Source organism: Peromyscus californicus, unplaced genomic scaffold (genome assembly GCF_007827085.1).
Source record: "Peromyscus californicus insignis strain IS unplaced genomic scaffold, ASM782708v3 Scaffold_20__1_contigs__length_68692818, whole genome shotgun sequence".
In the NCBI taxonomy this organism is placed as follows: Eukaryota; Metazoa; Chordata; class Mammalia; order Rodentia; family Cricetidae; genus Peromyscus; species Peromyscus californicus.
The window spans coordinates 65,217,323-65,240,376 of record NW_026294503.1 but is presented as its reverse complement, the minus strand read 5'-3'; the positions used below and the strand labels follow the sequence as shown (position 1 = coordinate 65,240,376).

Here is a 23,054-nt window from a genome sequence, read left to right as displayed (position 1 = left end):
TAACTAAGGTTAATATGGAGACACTGCCTAGGCCAGGCTGCCATTAGGTACATAGCTGTTTCTTGTGCAAATTAGGCTCAGATCCTCCTTTCTTATACAACCTTGGTGGTATCTCTAGACTTCCCTTTTGACATTTAACTCAGAACAAAAGGGCCTTTTACACACCAGGTACATCAAGCTGTGACACAGGCTGCCTAGCAACCCCTGCCCTGCCAGAGGCAGCCAAGTTTTACAGAGACAGTTATGGTTCCTAAAGAGAAATAGGCAGTTTCATTTTACTCATGATTTATACTAACATTGTAGACTCCTAATACTTTACTTAACCACTTCTAGGAATGTACTTTGAGCACATAAATTCCCTTTTTCTAATAACCTGATAATTAACTGATTTTAGCTCTTAGTTGACCCCACTTCCTTTAGCCATTCCCCTTTGGGGTTGTAAAAGAAAGCCTTACAGTTGATGCCTGAGGTAAACTCTTATCTGCCTTCATGACCCTGTACGAATTCAAGCCTGAGCCAGGTGGTGGTGGCTCATACCTTTAATCCCAGCACTTGGGAGGCAGAGGCAGGCAGATCTCTCTGAGTTTGAGGCCAGCCTGGTCTACAGAGTGAGTTCCAAGACAGGCTACAAAAGCTACACAGAGAAACCTTGTCCCTAAAAACCAAAAACCAAAAAAGGAGTTCAAGCCTGGGTGACCTTGCCTTGGCCAGAGAATTGCTACTTTGTATGGATCTGTAACTGAAAACCCCTGAGAGTTGGGAGGACTAGAGGAAGGAGATGGAGGATGGGAAGACCCAGATGGGAGAATTAAGATAGAATTTAGAGAGTACAGCAGGAAAATGTAGAGAGAGATCAGGCAAGAGAGGAGCTAAGGATGATAAGCTAAGGATGAGAACAGAGCTGAAGCTGTGGAGATAGATTTCGACTCAGAAGAATAAAGTGTATTAAAGAGTTTCATGTACACAGATTCATTTGATGTCCCTCAGATTATATTTATATTATAGGTATCCCAGCCACTTACAGCATCTTCCCCAGGACTCTGGGAGAAATCTCCTCGGGGCAGGCACCTGAGAGGAATTTGATACTTATTTTATTTTATGTGCATTGGTATGAGGGTGTCAGATACCTTGGAACTGGAGTTACAGATAGTTGTGAGCTGCCCTGTGGGTGCTGGGAATTGAACCCGGCTCCTCTGGAAGAACAGCCAGTGCTCTTAACCACTGAGTCATCTCTCCAGCCCTTTGTTGTTGTTGTTTTTTTGTTTTTTGTTTGTTTGTTTTTGAGACAAAGTTTCTCTGTGTAGCCCTGGCTGTCCTGGGACTCACTCTGTAGACCAGGCTGGCCTTGAACTCAAAGATTCGCCTCCTCTGCCTCCTGAATGCCAGGATTAAAGGCATGCACCACCACCGCCCAGCCTGCAGTTCAGGACTTCTAAAGGGAACAGCTTCCAAAGGTAGCAGAGCCAAGGCAGGCACTTTTGTTTCTTGGTTTTTGTTATGAGTCTTACTATGTAGCCCAGGCTTGCTTGGAACTTATTATGTAGCCCAGGAAATCCTTTAATCACAGCAATCCTTCTGCTTTAGCATGTCGAGTGCAGGGGTACAAGTGTAAGCCAGCTACCTGCAGCAGCAGCCCCTTCCTGAGAAGGCCTGCAGGTCTTGGGGTTGAAGGCTTCCTGGTCTTTGGACTGTTGGTGCAGCCCTGGCCCCTGTACCTTCCAGGCTTCATTTAGGACATTTCTATAGGGATATCTTGCACACGATGGATGCACCCCATCTCTGTGGCTTCATAGATCCCTTCCTTCTTTTAGAGGGGCGGGGGGAGGGGTTCTTTCTGTTTAGCCCTGGCTGTGCTGGAACTCACTATGTAGACCTCGATCCACCTGCCTCAGCAACCTGAGTACTAGGACTACAGAGTACTTTCAAAACTCACTTTATGTGTCTCCTTTGGATTCTTTGTCCGTGTCGGGTCGCTGGTCCAGGACTTCGTGGGTATATCAGACTATTTGGAAGGGCTTCTGCTGTGGGATGTTCTGTATGGCAAATGTGTTGCTCTGATTGGTCAATAAATAAAACACTGATTGGCCAGTGGATAGGCAGGAAGTATAGGCAGGACAAGGAGGAGAATAAAGCTGAGAAGTGGAAGGCTGAGTCAGAGAGACACTGCCAGCCGCAATGATGACAAACAGCATGTGAAGATGCCGGTAAGCCACGAGCCACATGGCAAGGTATAGATTTATAGAAATGGATTAATTTAAGATATAAGAACAGTTAGCAAGAAGCCTGCCACGGCCATACAGTTTGTAAGCAATATAAGTCTCTGTGTTTACTTGGTTGGGTCTGAGCGGCTGTGGGACTGGCAGGTGAGAGAGATTTGTCCTGACTGTGGGCCAGGCAGGAAAACTCTAGCTACAGGCATCCTCAGGACAGAGGCTGGCTTTCCTCTGCGTCCTATGGAGACACTCCGTCGTCCTTTGCTTTACAACAATGTGATTTAAGGCATCAAGAGCAAACATATGGAGGGAGTGCTGGCCAGGGCCGAGGGGCTTCTGGGAGCTTCTATGTGAGCCATGGGGGAGCCATGGGAGGCTGTCCGCCGTGGCATCTCCATCAGTTCTTAGCTGTGTTAATGTTTCGTTCAGGCTGCTTAGGCGTTCTTGTGTTCCACACACTTAGGGTGGGGTTGATGGCGGGATCTTCCAGGTCGTTGGTGTTAAATTAGTTAATACACGAAAAGCGCTTAGGCCAGTCCCCTGCCACCAGGTGTTTTTATTACTGCCCGCTCGCACCTGCTGTTACCCAGGGCTTTGACCTTCTCAGGAGTCTTTGCTCGGAATCCTTTGGACTGTTGCCAAAGATTCCCCAGGCCAGTGCTTTCCAGCCATATTATTAGTCTGAAGGCTCAGTGATTACAGGTGAAGACAGGCGCTGTGCCGAGTTCTGGAAAGGAATGCTAGTCTGAGACATTCCTTCTGGCCATCGAACTCTCCATGGTAGAATCTCCCCGGCCATCTGGGCTTTATTAGATACTATTCTCCTTCCAGCCTGTTAGGCAGTGCATTCATTCACTTGTGTTTGTTGGCTTTGGTTTTGCTCTATGGCCCAGGTTGGCCACAGACTCTAGCCCCGCTCCACAGTGATGAGATGACAGGGGTGGGCAGTTTATTTTGGACATGCACCTAAAGGCAGTGACTGCGGCACACATGGTTTCTCGTGTTTCCGGAAGGCCTGTGGGACTCAGAAGGGGAATTCCCGAGCATCCTGGCGGGACCCGTTGTGGAGGAATAGGGAAGCTGGATGTGACTCCGAGATTCCGCTCTGAGGAAAGCTGTGGTTCCTCGGGTTACTCAGCCAAGCTGTCGAGCAGCTCTGGTTCATTTGTGACTCACGGAATCAGGTTCCAGAAAGCCAGAGGCATCTACAAGTCTGGGGATTGTGCAGTGTGTGTTTGTCCGAGAACAACAACAACTAAAAAACAAACACAAAAGCCAACCGTCCAAAAGCTGCTGTTTGCTTCTTTGTAATGCATTTTCATAGGGATCTAAATACTCTGCAGCCTCCCTTTCTATCCCCGGTCCTAGGACATCCTGCAGATGATGAAAAGCATGGAGCTTGTTTGCTGACTGGAAGCTACGATAAGGAGTTGGGACCTAGAATCCACTTTTGCTTTGGAGTAGTACATTACTGAGATTTCAGAAAAGACCGACGGTCTTGTGCTTCATTGGAAACTCACTTAATCTCAGCACCTGCCGTAACCACAGCTACTCCAAAAGCTCACGGTAGCACCTCCTTAAGGACATAAACCTAGATATTTAGAAGGCGATTTGATGGGCACGTCATTTACACTTGGCAAAACAACAGGAGTAGCTTCCCTTCCTGGGCCCGTGACTTCCCCAGCCAGAGGCCTCTGACCGGGTTTACTGTCCCTGACATGGATGCCCTTCTGTGGGACAAGCCTCAAGTCCTGTCATAAAGCGCTTGGTTGCTTACCCCACAACGGTCACGCCACTGTTGATACTGCCTGGCAAGTTCAGTAGTATAACATGCAGGGTCAATAGCTGAGTAAAAGTGTTGGTGACAGTCGTCCGTCCCCCCACAGCCTGCAAGCCTTCCAGCACTATAAGGGCTAGGCACCTGGGAGTTCCAGCTCACTTCAGCTTGAATGCTCTGTGTCCTGTAAACCTGTAGTTAGGGGCCTGGAGTTCTTAATTGCTTAAAGAGCTGGGATGTAGGTGGGTGTTGGCTCTTTTTTTTTTTTTTTTTTTTTTTTACTTTTAAACAGTTTTATTGAGGTAGAATGACAAAAAATGAGAATATCTTTAAAACAAATAACTTGGCAAATTTTGATACATAGATACATTTGTGAGACATCATCTTAGCCAATATAGTAGACATTGTTGTCACTCGCCAAAGTAACCTTGTGTCCTTCTCTAGTCCTTCCTCACCCCACTCCATCTTCTGCTGACCCCCACACTCCACTACTGAATTTTGAGGGATTTCTGGATAGAAGTCTTTTTTTTTTTTTAATGCCAAATGCTGTTTATTGAAGGAGGGACTGAGGTCTTAAATACAGGCTTACAGCACAATGGGAGAACCCCAGAGGGCAGAAGTTCCCTACCGATGTTTTACAATCTTGCATCTAAGCTGTTAAAGCCCATTATGCAGGATAGACAGACATGGAACTTCCCTTAAGCATTCAGGAGGGTGGAATCCGGCAGGGAATTAGCATAGGGAGGATATCAAGGTCAAGGTCAGCAAGCAAGGCAACAGTTACCCGAAACAGGGGCCAGGACTCTACAGGTCCCCCTTTTACTAGAAAATGAGCTTCTGACTTAGGTTGCATGGGACGTCAGCAGGTCACCTTACCTGTCATGGAGACGCCTGCCCAGGTCACACAGGTGCTCTGTCTTAGGTTGGTGAGCGCCCCCAGGCATTTCCTGTCTCTGAATACTCATTATCATACAGGCTCAATTGTGTGTGAGCTGCAGAGTTAACTGCTGCCAAAGATCTCAAAGTGGTGCTGGGCTTGCAATCTGTGTGTTCGACACAGAAAAGACTGACAGAGGTCCTATCCCACCCATAGCCAGTAGGCTAAAGGCAACTGAGCCATTCCCTTCCTTAATGAGCCTTACTGCAAATTGGAGTCCTTGTAAGATGGTATCCCAAAAGCAAATGGAACTTGAGTTTATAAATTTATAATTTTCAAAGCCAATCAAAATGTATATAGGGTGTTGGCTCTTTAGGTGTTTTGGTTGTGGTGGTTTGAATGAAAATGGCCCCTATAAGACTCACAGAGAATGGCATTATTGGTGCTGTGGCCTTGTTGGAGGAAGTGTGTCATTAGGGGGTGGGCTTTGAGGTTTCAGAAGCTCAAGCCAAGCCCAATAGCTCACTCTCTCTTCCTGCAGCCTGTGGATCAAGATGTAGAACTCTCAGCTTCTTCTCCAGCACCATGTCTGCCTGCATACAGCCGAGTCCTACCATACTGATAATGGACTAAACCTCTGAACTGTAAGCCAGCCCCAATTAAATGCTTTCCTTTATAAGAGTTGCCATGGTCATGGCATCTATTCACAGCAATGAAATCCTAAGACAGGTCGTTTGCCCATTTAATCTGTCAGCTGACTTCAAAGCTCTGAGCTGTTACGAGATTTGCTACACCTGGTGGGAAACAGTAGCTGTTATCTTTATGGTCTAGACAGATAAACACACTGCCAATAAAAACTTTTCATTGGCCGGGCGGTGGTGGCGCACACCTTTAATCCCAGCACTCGGGAGGCAGAGGCAGGCGGATCTCTGTGAGTTTGAGGCCAGCCTGGTCTCCAGAGTGAGTTCCAGGAAAGGTGCAAAGCTACACAGAGAAACCCTGTCTCGAAAAAACAAAAAACAAAAACAACAAAAAAAAAAAAAACAACTTTTCATTGAATTTCAGGTTCTTTTTGTTTCCTTTATCTCCAGTATCTCTGGCTGTCGTCATCTTTTGTTTGTTTGTGTTTTGTTTTGTCTTTTGTTTTTGGGGGGAGTTTTTTTGGTTTGTTTTTGTTTTTGTTGTTTCCAACACAGGGTTTCTCTCTGTAGCCCTGGCTGTTCTGGAACTTCCTCTGTAGACCAGGTTGGCCTTGAACTCAGAGATCAACCTGCCTCTCTCCTGAGTGCTGGGATTAAAGGCATGCACTACCACCTGGCTGTTGTCTCCATCGTTATCCACATATGTTTTTGAAAAGGCAGGAGCAAATGATGAGTAAACCAGGGTGATAGTGAATGTTGGGGTGAAGCAAAGGCTGAGTGGAACGGAAACACCAGTGACTCAGAGTCCAGCGGGAAAAGTTCTGCAGCCTCAACAACCTCCGCCCATTCCCACTCACGCTCCACCCCAAAATCACCAACCCCAGTCAGTCAACGGTCTGGGGCTGAGGCCGCCTCACCCATCTCCAGCGTTTGGCCTTTTGCCTCATGCTGTCCTGTTGGCGGCTTCCTAACCACTTGGCTCTTTCTCATCCTCTTGCTTCCTGTGTGGCCTTTTTCCCCACCTGCCAGTTTTGACATTTGAGTTAAAGGCAGACTGGGAGGAGTCAAAAGAAAAAAAACAAAACAAAAACGGAAACTTGTGGTGATACATTGTGTACCCTAATAAACTTTGCCTGAAGATCAGAGGACAGAACAAGCCACTAGATTAAACACAGAGTTCAGACGGCGCGTGGTGGCACACATCTTTAATCCCAGCACTCAGGAGGCAGAGATCTGTCTGGATCTCTGTGAGTTCAAAGCCACCCTGAACTACATGGGATTGACTCAGTCTAGCAGAGAAATAGAGTCAGGTGGTGGGGGCGCATGCCTTTAATCCCAGCATTTGAGATCTCACACCTTTATTCCCAATATTTGGGAAGCACACATGCCATTAATCCCAGCACTAGAAAGGAAGCGATGGCTGGGAGGAGAAAGGTATATAAGGCATGAGGAGACAGGACCTGAGGGCTTGTCAGACTGAGGAGTCCTAGAGGTAAGACGAGGCAGTGGCTTGTTCCTTTGTCTCTCTGATCTTTCAGCATTTACCCCAGTATCAGGCTCCAGGGTTTTTTGGTTTGTTTGTTTGTTTGTTTTTATTTATTATGTTTACAGTGTTCTGTTTGCATGTATACCTGCAGGCCAGAAAAGGGCACCAGATCTCATTACAGATGGTTGTGAGCCACCATATGGGTGCTGGGAATTGAATTCAGGACCTCTGGAGGAACAGCCAGTGCTCTTAACCTCTGAGCCATCTCTCCAGCCTTTTTCTTTTCTTCTTTTTTTTTTTTTTAAATTAAAAGACCATTTTTTTTTCTTGGTTTTTTTTTTTTTTTTTTGTTTTTGTTTTGTTTTTTGTTTTTTGTTTTTTGAGACAGGGTTTCTCTGTGTAGCTTTGTGCCTTTCCTGGAACTCACTTGGTAGCCCAGGCTGGCCTCAAATTCACAGAGATCCGCCTGGCTCTGCCTCCTAAGTGCTGGGATTAAAGGCGTGCACCACCACCGCACGGCTAAAAGACCATTTTAAGATTCGTGTTACAGAAACTGATGAGCCAGGTTTTTTTTCCAGCCAAAATCTATTTCTTCTGGATTGTTTGTGAAATGATCCAAGTGAGGCAGTATTGACTACCATGCTGATTAAGCCAATTAAAAGTTTTGAGTCTTTTTTTTGTTGTTGAAGGCCGGGCCAAGAGAGGGCCCGTGTCTCTGGAAAGTCTCTTGGTGCCCAAGCTCACAGTTCAGTGCTGTTAAAGTTCGAGCACAGTTCGAGCAGTGCTGGAGAGCGAGGGGGTTTGCAGAGGCCTGGTAACATCTGCATAATTTGTTTGGACCATGGTCAAGGTCAGGGACAGTCCCAAAGCCTTTGCCAAGGCTGTTGGGGTGGTAGTGAGGAAGGAAGGTGAGAAGGGTCTAGGCAGACACACAGACGGACAGGATTGATGTTACCCCAGTCATTTCTCTTTCTTGATTTTGTTTCATTTCAATTTGTTTGTTTGTTTGTTTTGTTAGAATTGTGTTAGTGCTTTTGTGGAGGGTTGTTTTGCTTTTAGACAAAGTTTCACCCTGTAGCACCATGCTGTGAAACCCACCAGACTGTGAAGCCCAGGCTGGCCTCAAACTAATAGCAATCCTACTGCCTCAGCCCCCAAGTACTGGAATTTCTGGTATGGTCCGTCATGATCGGAACTTTTTTTTTGGACAGGTCTCACTAAGTAGCCCAGGCTGGCCTAGAACTTGCTATATAGCCCAGAGTAGCCTTGAATCATAATCCTCCTGCCTCATTCTTCTGAGTGTCCACACACTCATGCATACACACACACACACACACACACACACACACACACACACACACACACACACTAATAAATAATTTTTGAAAAAGATAATGGGGGACTAGAGAGGTGGAGGATGAAGGCTCACAGGATTTTCTTGGGTTCTTAGAAATCCTAAGTCCCATCTTCCATTTGGTACTCACCACCAAAAAGTTCTAGACCCAGTAAACAGTGTGCACACGCTTGGGTCCTCCCTGCCAGCATGGGCAGTGCCCTTTGGCAGTTATGTGCATGTGGGATGTTCAAAAGACTAAAACACACCAGGACCTGGGCGATGCTTCGGTGAGCAAAGACCTGGCTTCAATCCCGAATACCCCGTGGAAGGAGACTCCTGAAGGCTGGCGTCTGACTTCCACCACCACGCACACTAGCATGTGTGCACACACCTCCCCCTGCACTCACACATAAACAATGTCATTTTAAAAATAAAGACTAGGCACCCAGCGTTGGACAGGGTTCTGGAAATCAGCGGGTGAGCGGAGGAGGGCTTCAGGCTCAGTGTCTGTTAACACAGCGCCTTCCTAATGTTTACTGTGGAGCACGAAGTGTGAGAGCGGCCACCTGGCCTCCCCGAGAGGCTGGTGGTAAAACAGGATGTTTTCGGGAGGCTCTGGGGGAGGGGCGGGCACTCTGGAAGGACCTGGGAGCGTCCAGGAGTTACAGCTTCCCCAGGCCCCTGGACTGGGCTCCGTCCGCTCCTCGAGCCGGCCGGTAGGTGTCGCTGTGGTCGTGAAGTCCTCCGGGCCGCTCCGAACCACAGCTGCTTGTGACTGAGCTCCCCAAACTGCACGTATCTGGTGGAGGCAAGAGTCTTACAGCGGTAGGGACAGCCCTGGGGGGCTTCTGGTCATCCAGCTCTTCTTCTGGCTGAGGGACGACTTCCGTTCCTCTGCACCCCAAAGGCATTTTTTTTTTTTTTTCGAGACAGGGTTTCTCTGTGTAGCTTTGGTGCCTGTCCTGGATCTCACTCTCTAGACCAGGCTGGCCTCGAACTCACAGAGATCCGCCTGCCTCTGCCTCCCGAGTGCTGGGACTAAAGGTGTGTACCACCGGCGCCTGGCCCCAAAGGCATTTTTACTGTCATCTGACATTCAGTCAAAAACTCATCTAGCCAGGGGTGGTGGCGCATGCCTTTAATCCCAGCACTCGGGAGGCAGAGCCAGGTTGGATCTCTGTGAGTTCGAGGCCAGCCTAGTCTACAGAGCGAGATCCAGGGCAGCCAGGGCTACACAGAGAAACCTTGTCTCAAAAATCAAATCAAATCAAAACAAACAAACAAAAACATACTTATTGAAAACTAAGCTGAAATACTATACTAGTTTACACAGATGTGGAACGAGATTCCCGGGAGTTACAGACTAGGTCAAGGTCACAGGAAGGGCTAGCACTGTGACAGACCCAAGCCGGGTGCCTTTCCCACCCCAGGATATTAAGATGGCCCCTGGTATAGATCTGTAGTCTATATTTCGTATTATCTACAGGCTGGTGGTCTCAAAGGCAGTAAGTTTCCTCAGGAAGGGGCCCGGGTACAGGTTAGTGACAGCCCTTGACCAGCATATACAAGGCCCTGTACAGTTTGATCCCCACCATGGGTGGGAAAAGGCCAAAATGAGAGTGATTGTCTCTAGTTGTGAATCACTCAGGGGCTAGGAGAATACTAAAGAGAAGTACACGTTCTTAGCCCTAAAGAAAACCGTTTGGATTTAGTCCTGTAAACTAAAGAAAAATCAACTGGTGTGACCCTGATTCAGCTTGGCAAACATGGGTTGTCTTCCTCTCAGCATGGTTTGATGTGTGTGTGGGGATTATGTGTGTGTGTGGGGGGTGTGAGTAGTCGTGTGTGTGTGTGTGTGTGTGTGTGTGTGTGTGTGTGTATGAGTGTGTACATGTGTGTGAGTGGGTGTGGGCATGGGCGTGTATGTGGGGGTGGGGTATATGTGAGGGTGGGAGTGTATGTGTGGGGGGGTGGGTTCAGGTGTGGGTGTGGGTTGTGTATATGTGTATATGTGGGGTGTGTGTGTGTGTGTGGTGTGTGTGTGTTTATGTGTGTGTATATGCAGAGGCCAGAGGAGAGCGTCAGGTGTCCTGCTCAATCCCTCTCCATCTTATTGCCTTGAGACAAAGTTTCTCACTGAATCTGGAGCAAGGCTGATGACCAGCAAGTCCCAGCCATCCTCCTGTCTCCACCTGTCCCCCAGCACTGGACTTATAGGCATATTTGTGCTCTATCTGGCTTTTCACATGGATGCTGGGAATCTGAACTTGGATTCTTGTGCAGGCCCTCTTGCCTCTCCAACCCTGTGTTTGTTTGGTTTGGTTTTTGAGAGTTTCACTATTAGCTGATCTAGAACTTCTACATAAACTAATCTGACCTTCAGGGGACAGTGATCCTCCTGCCTCCCCACCTGAGTGCTAGGACCAGAGACCTGGGCCACCATCCCTGTCAGCAGCTCCACTCAGGCGTCAAGGGATAATAGAGGCAGAATTACAGGGCTCAGACCACGGGAGAGCTGGTTTCCAGCACACACAGGGCTAAAACACAAAAGCATTCCTTGTGTTTAGTGATGTCATCCTGAGGGAGAGTCCGGTCTTGAAGCTGGGTCACAAGGGCAGTCAGAATGCATCTGGCAATGTCTTAACCTTCTCAGTACCTGAGGGTTTAAACATTAAGACGCCACTGTTTCTAAAGAAAGACATTTCTTAAAAACAAAACATAACAATAAAAAAAAAAGACCTAAATTGTCAGATGCGGCGGCACACACCTGTAATTCCAACTACTTAGGAAGGTGAGACAAGAAGATCCAGAGTTTGAGTCCATCCTGGCCATCTGGTAAGAAGTTGTGACAAAATGAAAAAAAAATGAAAAAAAAGTTTAGACATGTATCTCAGTGGTAGAGGGTTTGCCTAGCATTCATGGGTACCTGGGTTCGTTCCCACATAGAACCCCAAAAAGGGAGAGCTTAATATGTTGATTATGAGTACTTAACTGTCCACTTCAATATTTATATTTAAAAATTGGACTAAAGCTAGACATGGTCTGGGCAGTGGTGGCACACACCTTTAATCCCAGCACTCTGGAGGCAGATCTCTGTGAGTTTGAGGCCAGCCTTGACTACAGAGTGAGTTCCAGGACAGGCTCCAAAACTACACAGAGAAACCCTGTTTTGGGGTGGGGGAAAAAAAAAGATGGATATGATGGTTCACACTTATAATCCCAGCATTTGAGAGAGACTGAGGCAGGAGGATCACTTTGAGTTCAAAATCAAACTGGGTCTCAGTGTGAGTGACAGGCCAGCCTGAGATTCAACGTGAGGTCCCATCTCCAAAAAAAAAAAAAAAAAAAAAAAACAAGCCAAACATCATCTTTCTTAGGTCTTTGTTTTTGTACAGCCTGGGGTAGCAGCTCAGACTAAACTCGGCTTTCTCAACACAAGGACACCAATGGCTCAAGAGACTTGAGAACACTTTCTCTGAGACCATTGGTTTCAGATGCCTGGGAACCGCGTCTCTGGTCACTGGTAAGTAGGTTTTTTTTCTTCTTTTTGTGAACAAAGGCAAAGATTTCCTCTTGAGAAAGGAGTTAAAAGCTCACAGTTACAAGCTGGGTGTGGTGGCACATTCTCTAAGTTCTAGCCATGGCAGGAGGCCAAGCCCACTCTTATGTGGTGAAAGTCTGTTTTAGCCAGTTCTCAACACAAAAATAAGCCAACAGGTGTAGGTATGGGTCAGAGACTCGCCCTCCTATTCAGGCCTGCAGCAGTCAGAGTCCAGAGACTGGCCTGGGACAGCCATACCCCAATGAGGGCTTGCATTTTGACTGTCGGGATTTAAAAATAGATGTAGAGGCTGGAGAGTTGGCTCAGGAGTTAAGAACACTTGTTGCTCTTGCAGAGGACCTGGGTTTGGTTCCCTGCACTTACATGGTGGCTCACAACTGCCTGTCTCAAAAAAACAAAAACAAAAACAAAAACAAAAAACCATATTTGCAGGGCATGGTGGTGCATGCCTTCAGAAGCAGGTAGATCTCTGTGAGTTCGAAGCTAACCTGGTCTATAGAGCGAGATCCAGGACAGGCACCAAAACTACACAAAGAAACCCTGTCTCAAAACAAACAAACAAACAAAAACAAAAACAGAGAGAGAATGAGAGAGAGAGAGAGAGAGAAGAATCTAAAGAATATTGCACCTTTTTTCATTCTTTTTCCCCCTTTTTTCTATTTTTAGACATGGTCTCTTGTAGCACAGGCTAGCCTCAAATTCCCTATTCAGTGAAGAATGACCTTGGAATTCTGACCCTTCTAGCACCACACCTGGTGTATGCAGGGGAACCTGACCCAGGTGTTCATGCATGGGAGACAAGCATTCTACCAACTGAGTCATAGCCCCAGTCCTGAGGTTTTCATATTTAAAAAGATTTGGGGCGATGACCTGCTCAATCACCCTGCACACACATGCCACACCTTCTCCATCCTCTGCCTGTGCACACACACACCACACCACATCCTCCTCCATCCTCTGCCTGTGCACACACACACCACACCACATCCTCCTCCATCCTCTGCCTGTGCACACACACACCACATCCTCCTCTGTCCTCTGCCTGTGCACACACACACCACACCCTCCTCCCTCCCCCATCTCTTAAACACCCCCACACACACACACAAGCACTGTGAGCAGCAGCTCCACATGGGCCATTCATCAGCTTTCACACTGTTTGAGGTCATAGCTCTGTCACAAGCCTGTTTTACACACACTCCTGGTAGCTTCTCTCTCGCACTGAACCACACTGATCCAGACTGTGTGGAAGGGCACCAGAGGAAGAGAGCAGGGCAGGGAACCTCCACCGCCTCTGGGTTAGCTGCAATTGGGTTATTGACCACATAATAATGCCTTTAAGTCTTTAAAGGCCTTTTTTTTTTTTTTTTCTCCAGTGATGAGGCAAATGCTATCAGGCCATGGCATGCAGTAGCAAAATGCTATCATCTGGAGATACTGTAATCAAGTGGATACTTTGACCAAGTTACAGAGAGCCAGCTTTGGGGTAAGCAAGGATTTCCTGCCATAGAGCTTTTGTAAACAAAGAATATAATGAGCTTCCAACTCTAAAGGGAAGATCCTATTGCACATGGACATTTATGTGTATAAACACATGCACTTACACATACATGTATTTACATCTATATTTATGTAGATATACACACAAATATAAATATTTTGTTTATTTATTTATTTTGAGTCAGGGCCTCTCTATATAACCCCAGCTGTCCTGAAACTCACTCTGTAGACCAGGCTGGTCTCTAATTCAGAGATCCCCCTGCCTCTGCCTCTCGAGTGCTGAGACTAAAGGTGTGCCCACTGCTGTAGTATTATAAATCTTTTTTTAGCCTTCCAAGGGGACTGGGGCCATTCACCAGGATAGTTATCTACCAAGGAAGAGGGGGAGAAAATCTCATTCATGAAATATTTAAGAATTTTCCCCATTTGTTTATTTTTGTGTACATATAGAGGTCAGAGGACAACTTTTAGGAGTTGGTTCTTGCCTTCTGTGTGGGTCCTGGGGAGTAAACTGAGGTCAGTAGACTTGGTAGGAAGAGCACTTACCTGCTGGGCCATCTCTCTGGCCGTAGTGGGGAATCTTTAAATACCGATTCTGGATTGGTACCGATTCCTATTCTTTCAGCATTGACGTAAACTCAAAGTAGGAGTTCTGGGCTGGAGAGATGGTTCAGTGGTTAAGCACCCAAGCTTTTGCAAGAGGACTCAGGTTTGACCCCCAGCACCCACATGGCAGCTCACAACCGCCTGTGTCTCCAGATACAGGGGTCAGATGCCCTCTTCTGGCCTCTTCAGGTCCTTGCCCACATGTGGGACACACTCACTCAGGCACACACATATATTCATAAATAATAGCCGGGCGGTGGTGGCGCACGCCTTTAATCCCAGCACTTGGGAGGTAGAGCCAGGCGGATCTCTGTGAGTTCAAGGCCAGCCTGGGCTACCAAGTGAGTTCCAGGAAAGGCGCAAAGCTACACAGAGAAACCCTGTCTCGAAAAACCAAAAAAAAATAAATAAAAAAAAATAATAATAATAAATAGATGGCACACACCTTTAAGCCCAGCATTTAGCAGGCAGAACAGGCAGATCTCTGAGTTTGAGGCCAGCCTGGTCTACATGAGTTCCGGACCAGCCAGAGTACATAGTAAGAACTTCTCTTTTTATTTATTTATTTATCTTTTTTGTTTGTTTGTTCATTTTGTTTTTGTTTTTGTTTTTCAAGACAGAGTTTCTCTGTGTAGTCCTGACTGCCCTGGAACTCACTCTGTAGATCAGGATGACTTCAAACTCACAGAGATCTGCCTGCCTCTGCTCCTGAGTGCTGTGGGATTAAAGGAACGCACCACCCTCCTCCATCACCCCGCCTCCCCAGAATCAGTCCCGGCAGTATGTTTTGCAAAGTCTGACTCACTGTGGCTGGTGTGTCTCATGAGTCTGTGTCATTCCCATCCTGGAAGACGTACTCAGAACACATACATGCCCAGTTCTTGTCTGGACTCTCGTGCTGGCCCCTAGAGGACACAGAAAGTGTTGTAGAATATTAATTTGTGTTACATCCGTTTATGCTGTGGAATAGTGGTTTAATGATGCAAAGACATGTTACATTTCTTTGATTAAATAAAAGTAACCTGTGGTCAGGAGGCTGAGTCAGCAACCAGCCAGAAGGAAGTGGCAGGAGGAACCATGTGTAGCTAGGGTTCTGAAGTGGGGGCAGAGCAGAAGGACGCCCTGTTTTGGGGGAGTCCTGAGCTGGGAGAGAAGGTCAGCTACTTGCTTGCTATTCAACCTCTCTGAGCAAGCAGAATTTCGCCTCAACCTTTGAATCCCGAGTTCTGTAGAGGGACAGAGATCTAAATAAAATTTCCTTTAGGGGCCGTGATAGAGCTGGTGCCCGAGGAACAGATTCCCGCCTGGCTATGGCCAGTACGGCCAACGGCTGTGGAGTTGCAATTACCGATTAGGACAACAGTTGCTTAAGGACAGCTACTGAATTTAATGAGAAACAAGAAGAAGGGGGCTCTTTTTTTCCCTCCCTCTAACTAAAGAATTAAAAGGTAGGAAAGAAATGATACTGGAAATCTTGGGGAGTCCCAGCAGAGCCATCACAGGATACCTGGGAAATTGGGATGCTCTCTTGGGGATCTTTGTTTCATTAATAAAAGAATTTGCAGTTGGTCGGTAGTGGCACACGCCTTTAATCCCAGCACTCGGGAGGGAGAGGGAATCTCTGAGTTCAGGGCCAGCCTGGTCTACAGAGTGAGTTTCAGGATAGCCAGGGCTACACAGAGAAACCCTGTCTTTGAAAACTAAAAATAAAATAAAATAATTTAACAACAATCACAGAGGGAAACAAGTGTGCGGACAACTTTGAGTTTAAAAGGAAAACCCTGGGGCACGCTTCTCATGGCTGAAAGGGAGGAAAGACCAGAGAAGAAACAAAAGTCACACTGCCAGAGATGAGGCAGGGAGCTCAGCCGCCTGGCGTCAGGAGAGCCTCAGAAAAAGAGGAAGGTAGCCCCAAAGGGGAGTGAAGAAGCATACCTAGAATGGGGTTGGTGGCGCACACCTTTGATCTCAGCACTCGAGAGGCAGAGGCAGGTGGATCTCTGTGCATCCAAGGCCAGCCTGGGCTACAGAGCGAGATCCAGAACAGCCAGGGCTATGTAGAGAGACCCTGTCTTTAAAAACAAAAATAAAAATAGGAAAGAAAAAAAAAGCATACTTAGGCTTTGTCCATCATCTGGAAAAAAAGAGAGATGGCTAGTCGTTTCTTAGGCCACAGAAAGGCAAAGGCAGTTTGTCTTTTTTGTTTTGTTTTGTTTTGTTTTTTTGTTTTTCAAGACAGGGTTTCTCTGTGTAGCTTTGTGCCTTTCCTGGAACTCACGCTGTAGACCAGGTGGCCTCGAACTCACAGAGATCCGCCTGGCTCTGCCTCCCGAGTGCTGGGATTAAAGGTGTGCTTCCGCCGTAGCTACCGCCGTCACCACCGCCCGGCGAAAGTGTTTTACTAAGCAATGTATAATACAGTTTTGTGACATTCTCTCAGACCTCTGGGAAAGACTTAAACTTAATTCCATTTTCTTTCTTTTAGAAATGTTTTGTTTTTTTTTTTTTGGTCTTTCGAGACAGGGTTTCTCTGTGTAGCTTTGCGCCTTTCCTGGAACTCACTTGGTAGTCCAGGCTGGCCTCGAACTCACAGAAATCCGCCTGGCTCTGCCTCCTGAGTGCTGGGATTAAAGACGTGCGCCACCATCGCCCGGCAGAAATGTTTTGTTTTATTGAGATAGGGTCTCAGGTAACCCAGGCTGACCTCCAAACTTGGTATATAGCTGAAGCTGGCCTTGAACTCCAGAGCTTCCTCTTTTCCTGTCACAGTAAATCAAAACAAAGCTTAGACCCCACGCTGGGATGACTGTGCCATCAGTGTGGCTGGAGTTTATTTTTGCCTTTTACGATTTGGGGCCGAAGCTTCGGGCTTCACCCTGTGACTCTACTTCCCTTCTCATTCCGAGGGTCGTGGCTCCTCCCTGGGTCTTTCTGGAGGAAGAGAACAGGAACAAGAGTGAGGTGCTGGGTTGAGCACAGCCTTCTGAAGGCCTGGAAAGAAGAAGCAGGCAGAAAAGATGAGGGAAGGGAGCTGTCCGGGGCAATCTCTCGGAGGAATGAGGCCCTGGGTGCTCACCCTTCATTCCAAGGGCCTCTGATGCTAGCAGACACCTGTTTGTAGGGAAGAAAGAAAAAAAGAAAGAAAAATCCCAGAGGGTGGGATTTCAGACGCCTGCTAGAGTGACCACAGACAACCTGGAGCTTCATTATCATTCGTTTGCTAAACTGAACACCCTCCAGGTGGTTAAGGCTTAAAAGTTGTGAATAGTGGTGACCCCAAATTCCCAGGAAAAAAACAAATATTCCTCCTGCCGTGAGCCCATCGCCCTCCCCTGCTCTTTATCTAGAATGTGTGGAACCCCGCCCTCCCCCAAGAGCTGAGACATGGATCTGCAGGGTAACCGGCTCAGTCCAGTCACTGCTCAGTGGGGTTTGGCCTTGTTACTGATTTCACACTTCAATAAAAAAGTGACATAGTTTGGGACAAACACCGCCAAGAGACAGAAGGAGGTCTGGTCTGAAATAAAGTACAGGAAGTAGCCTTCAGTTTCAATCATTATGGTTGTAACGTTTCTTTTTCTCTTTTTTTATTAATTAATTTATTTTTTTAATTACACTCATGATAGTCATTAATTACACTCATGATATTAATTGCATTTGTGGTATTCATTGATTACATTCGCAGTATTCATTCAATAACTATATTTATGATATTCATTAATTACATTAATTGTATTCATTTATTACATTCTTGCTATTATGTCCTGATACTACTGTCCATTTGTGGGGTTGTAACGTTTCTTTTTATTTGTGTATATGTCTAGATGCCACAAGGGCTCAGGAGTTACAGATGGTTGAGCTGCCTGGCGTCAGTGATGGGAACCGAACCCAGGTTCTCTGGAAGGACAGCAACTGCTATTAACCAGTAAGCCATCTCTGAAACTCCCTATGGCCATAATCTTTATCACCAAGGCTTTATGATTTTGTCTGTTTATTTCTTCTAGAGCTGAGGACTGAACCCAGGACCTTCCCTCGCTAAGTGAGTACTCTGCTACCAAGCTGAATCTCCAGCCCCATTATCAGGGGTTTATATGGACAGTGCCTGCCTGGAGTAGTCAATTAAGGTAGACACTGTCCTTAATTTAGAACACATTGTTCATAGACATGGCCTCAGATTTATACTCTGAAAATTAACTGATAAGCCTAAGATATATCCTACGACAGTTAAAAAGGTAGAGTAGTCTAGAACCATTGTAGACGGTGAAGAACTAACCAGGCCAAGGAGAGGGTTCACTGGCTGGTCTATGCCAACTTGACACAAGCTAGAGTCATCAGAGAAGAGGGAACTTCACTTGAGAAAATGCCTCCATAAGACTGTAGGCAACGCCGGGCGGTGGTGGCACATGCCTTTAATCCCAGCACTTGGGAGGCAGAGCCAGGCAGATCTCTGTGAGTTCGAGGCCAGCCTGGTCTACAGAGTGAGATCCAGGACAAGCACCAAAACTACGCAGAGAAACCCTATCTCAAAAAATCAAAAAAAAAAAAAAAAAAAAAAAAAGACTGTAGGGTATTTTCAGCTTTTTTTTTTTTTTTTTTTTTTTTGGAGACAGGGTTTCTCTGTGTAGCCCTGGCTGTCCTGGAACTCACTCTGTAGACCAGGCTGGCCTCAAACTTAGAGATCTGCCTGGCTCTGCCTCCCAAGTGCTGGGATTAAAGGAGTGAGCCACCATCACCCAGCTCAGGTATTTTCTTAATTAGTGATTGATGTGGGAGGGCCTAGCCCATTGTGGTAGGAGACACCCCTGGGATAGCAGTTCTTAATCTGTGTGTGTGTGTGTGTGTGTGTGTGTGTGTGTGTGTGTGTGTGTGTGTTTCAAGACTGGGTTTCTCTGTGTAGCCCTGGCTGTCCTTTCACTGTAGACCAGGCTGGCCTTGAACTCAGAAATCTGCCTGCCTCTGCCTCCTAAGTATTGGCACCACCACTGTGGTAGTTCTGATTTCTATAAGAAAGCAGGTGGAGCAAGCCATGAGGAGCAAGACAGTAAGCAGCACCCTCCACAGCCTCTGCATCAGCTCCTCCTCCAGGTTCCCGCCTGGCTTGAGCTCCTTGACTTCCCTCAGCGCACTGACTCGGAATGTGTTAGCCAAGTAAACCGTTTCCTCCCTAACTTGCTTTTCTGTCACGGTGTTTCGTCACAGCAGTAGTAACTCTGACTAAGACACGTCTGAGCAGGTAAAGGTCCTTGCCGCCAGGCCTGACGACCCTGAGTTTGATCTGCCAGTCCCACGACGCGGGAAGAAAGAGCCAGTTCCTACAAGTTGTCTTCTCAACACCACACTTGTGCCATGGCACATGTACATACACCCCTCCCCGATAAATAAATGTAATAATGAAAAAAAAATCAAGCCTTTCAGAAGTCAGTGTAGGGTTGGGGATTTAGCTCAGTGGTAGAGCGCTTGCCTAGCAAGCGCAAGGCCCTGGGTTCAATCCTCAGCTCAAAAAAAAAAGTCAGTGTGTATGAAGGCTGAGTGTGTCACTGGGGGTTGGTTATAGGAACTGTAACTCTTCAGTTAGCGAGGGCGTATCTCTTGCCTCTGACTTCTCCCATCTCCTCCCACCCTGCACACATGTGCGCCACCCTAAGCTTTTCCTCTCCCAGGCAACATAACCTTTGCTAAGGCTTGAGATCAGAGGAATTTTTACTTTGTGTAGTCCTTGGCACTAAATAAGCAGACCTTGACCCAGCATCAGCAAGACCCACCCTTGGGAGCCATTTAGCGCTGCTGGCACGTCCACAGCAATTAGAGCAAAGGGCCAGAGTTCAGGAACCTTTTTGAGGGAAGCTCTCCTGAGCCAGTGTTGGCCCCATCCTCGGTCCTCACTCTGGATTTAGTTCCTGGAGGAGACAGGGCAGCCCCGCCTCAAAGCACTCTCCACATAGGCACCTTCACACATGCGGCAAGGTTCCTAAACCTGGCTGAGATGGGTCAGTATTAGAAAGAACGCAATTGGGGCTGGAGGGATGGCTCAGCGGTGAGGAGCACTGGCTGCTCTTCTAGCAGACCCGGGTTCAATTCCCAGCACCCACATGGCAGCTCACAACTGTCTGTAACTCCAGTTCCAGGGGATCTGGCACCCTCACACAGGCATACATGAAGGCGAAACATCCATGCACATAAATGCATAATAAATGAATCATTAGAAAAAAAGAGAATGCAAATATTTTTTCCTATGCTGATGATTAAATGTAAAGCCTTCCACAATGAGTAGCAACATTCTAAGACTGGGAAGACCTCAGGTGTTTCACAGTTCGATGTTGCTTTAGGGAGAAATATTGCTTCATCTGGTAATGGTGGCTCATTAGCCACCATTACCTAGCCCTTGGGAGACAGAGGCAAAGACAGGCTGACAGTTCAAGGCCATCCTCGGCTACACTGTAAACTGTCTCAAGAACTGTAAAACCGCCTCAGGGACAAAATAATACAGTCTGTTGCTACAGTGAGGAAAACAACGTGTTCACGTGTTCCCATCAGTGCCGATCTGTGTGCTAACAGCTCCCCAGAAGTTGCCTGCCCTGTCCTAGAGTTTTCCACTCGCTGATCCGCACACCTGCAAGTTCTCCCTCATAGGTATTCATATCGATTGCTCTTGTGCTTCCAAATCACGGAGTGGGGCGGAGAGATGGCCCGGCTGCTACAGCACTTGCCTCAAAAGCTTGGGGACCTGAGCTTGATCACCAGATCCCCTGTAAAAGTCACGGTGACACATTCCTGCGATCCCAGTCCTGTGAAAGGGAAGACAGCTCGCTGGCCAGTCAGTCTAGAGGAACCAGTGAGCTCCAAGTTCAGTGAGATGCGGTCTCGAAAAATAACGCAGTGAAGTGGGATGTGGTGGCGATCACCTTTAATCCCAGCACAGAGGCGAGTGGATCTCTGTGAGTTCAAGGCCAGCCTGGTCTACAGCGTGAGTTCTGGGGCAGCCAGGATAGCTACACAGAGAAACCCGGTCTCAAAAAAACAAAAAAAGTTATTTTAATTAATTAATTATTTTTAATTACACTCATGATATTAATTACATTTGTGGTATTCAATGATTACATTCGCAGTATTCATTCAATAATTATATTTCTGATATTCATTAATTACATTAATTGTATTGATTTATTACATTCATGATATTATGTCCTGATACTATTGTCCATTTGTGGGACTTTTCCATCACACAAAACAGAGATTCTGTATTTAGGAAATCATTGCTCTATATTCCTTTCTCCTCCATCTTGAGATAAGGTCTAATTTTTCTGTCTCTATAAATTTGTATACTCTAAAAAAGAAAAAAAAATACATGTTTGTATACACACAAACATACACACATATACTGCAGAGTGTGATGGAGGGAGACACCAGATGTCAACCTTTGGCTTGCACATGCACACACATGAACATATATGTGCACACACAAATTAGGGAGCTCTTTCCTATGTCCCTTCTAAAATACCCTTGTCTCCGACGACAGCTTTTGCTGCCCTCCCTCCACATGGCTCTTTTCAGTTGTCAATTTGACCACCTGGAATTAACTAAAATCCCAAAATGGAGGGCAGACCAGTGAGAGAGTTTTGTTTTGCTTAATTTGAATAGGGATCTCCACTTCTAACCTGGATCTTGAGGTGGGAAGACACACGCCTTTAATCTGGGCCACATCTTCTGCCAGAAGCCTCACAGGACGTGGAAGAAGGAAGCTTTGCTTTCTGCCTGCTTGCCCTCCTTGCCAGCACATCCATTCCTTCACTGGCAGTAGAGTCTACGTTCTTGGGATTCCAGCACATACTGAAGACCAGCAGAGGCATCCAGCCTCGTGGACTGAGCAACTACTGGATTCTTGGACTTTGTGTTCATAGGCAGCCATTGTTGGACTACTCCTGTAAGTCATTCCAATAAATTCCCTTTCTGTATACAGCTCTGTTACTCTAGAGAACGCCGACTAATACACCCACCTTCAAAATTATTGTACGTGTGTGTGTGTGTGTGTGTGTGTGTGTGTGTGTGTGTGTGTGTGTGTGTAGGTTAGGACGAGTGAGAGTCAATTCTCTTCTTCTAGCACATGGGTTCTGGGATCCAACTCAGGTTATCAGGTTTGTTGAGAAGAACCTTTACCTGATGAACCATTTAACTGGCCCTGGTTTGTTTGTTTGTTTGTTTGTTTGTTTGTTGAGATAGAGTCTCCAATGTGCAGCCTGGCTGGGCTGGAACTCCCCGTGTAGACCAGGCTGACCTCGAATTTGCAGAGACCCACATGCCTCAGCCTCCTGAGCGCTAGAATTAAAGGCTGTGACGTCTTTCTAAACTAACCCTTTTCAGCATTAAGGGCCTCCTCCCTCAGAATCTTTGCTCATTCTCCTTGAGAAGACTCTGGAAGGCCTCTGTTTCAGTCTGGATGACTCCTCCTCTACCTCCAGGGGTCAGCTTGTGTCCCAGGTACCCCTAGCAACTGGTTTTGGTTTGGGATTTGACTTATGATCCGAGGGAGGCAGCAGACATAGTCCTCTCAGGACTGGGGCTGGAGCTGTGAAGTACTCCTTACCATCCGTCCTGAAGAGGCAGCCTGTGGCTGGCGGCCTCTGCTTCCTCCACTTAGGGAAGCTGCCCAAGAATGAAACCCTACTGGTTCTGAAGCAGAGAGGAAGGCCACCAGTCAGGCAGGTGGAGAGTGGCTTAGAGACCTGTCTGGGCCCTAGAGAAGCCCTGCTCTGAGCTCACTATGCTCTCCAGTTTCCCAATCGGGTGAGTGACTCAGTTCCTTCCCAGCACAACCAGTCCAAACCGGGTTTCTACTGAGGACAACCAAATCAGAGATAAGCAGGAAGGCGATGGAGGCAGGAGAAGCCAGCCAGATCCATAGGGAGAGCCTTGTAGCAGGCTTTTTTGGGTCACCAGCCCCCAAATCATGACACTGAGACTTACGATTAATTATGAATGCTTAGCCTTAGCTTAGGCTTCTTTCTTGCTGCCTTTTTTTTTAACTTAAATGAACCCATTTCATTTAATCTATTTGCTGC

At 46.9% G+C, this 23,054-nt stretch overlaps 1 long non-coding RNA gene across 1 annotated transcript; it reads left to right on the top strand.

Moving 5' to 3' along the window:
* The first annotated feature begins 11,715 nt into the window (after nucleotides 1-11,715).
* Nucleotides 11,716-21,913, top strand: LOC128116345 (uncharacterized). Its single transcript, XR_008220434.1, has 5 exons — nucleotides 11,716-11,853; nucleotides 13,269-13,378; nucleotides 17,823-17,923; nucleotides 18,003-18,037; nucleotides 21,637-21,913. It is a non-coding gene; the product is annotated as an uncharacterized LOC128116345 (long non-coding RNA).
* Nucleotides 21,914-23,054: the final 1,141 nt, after the last annotated feature.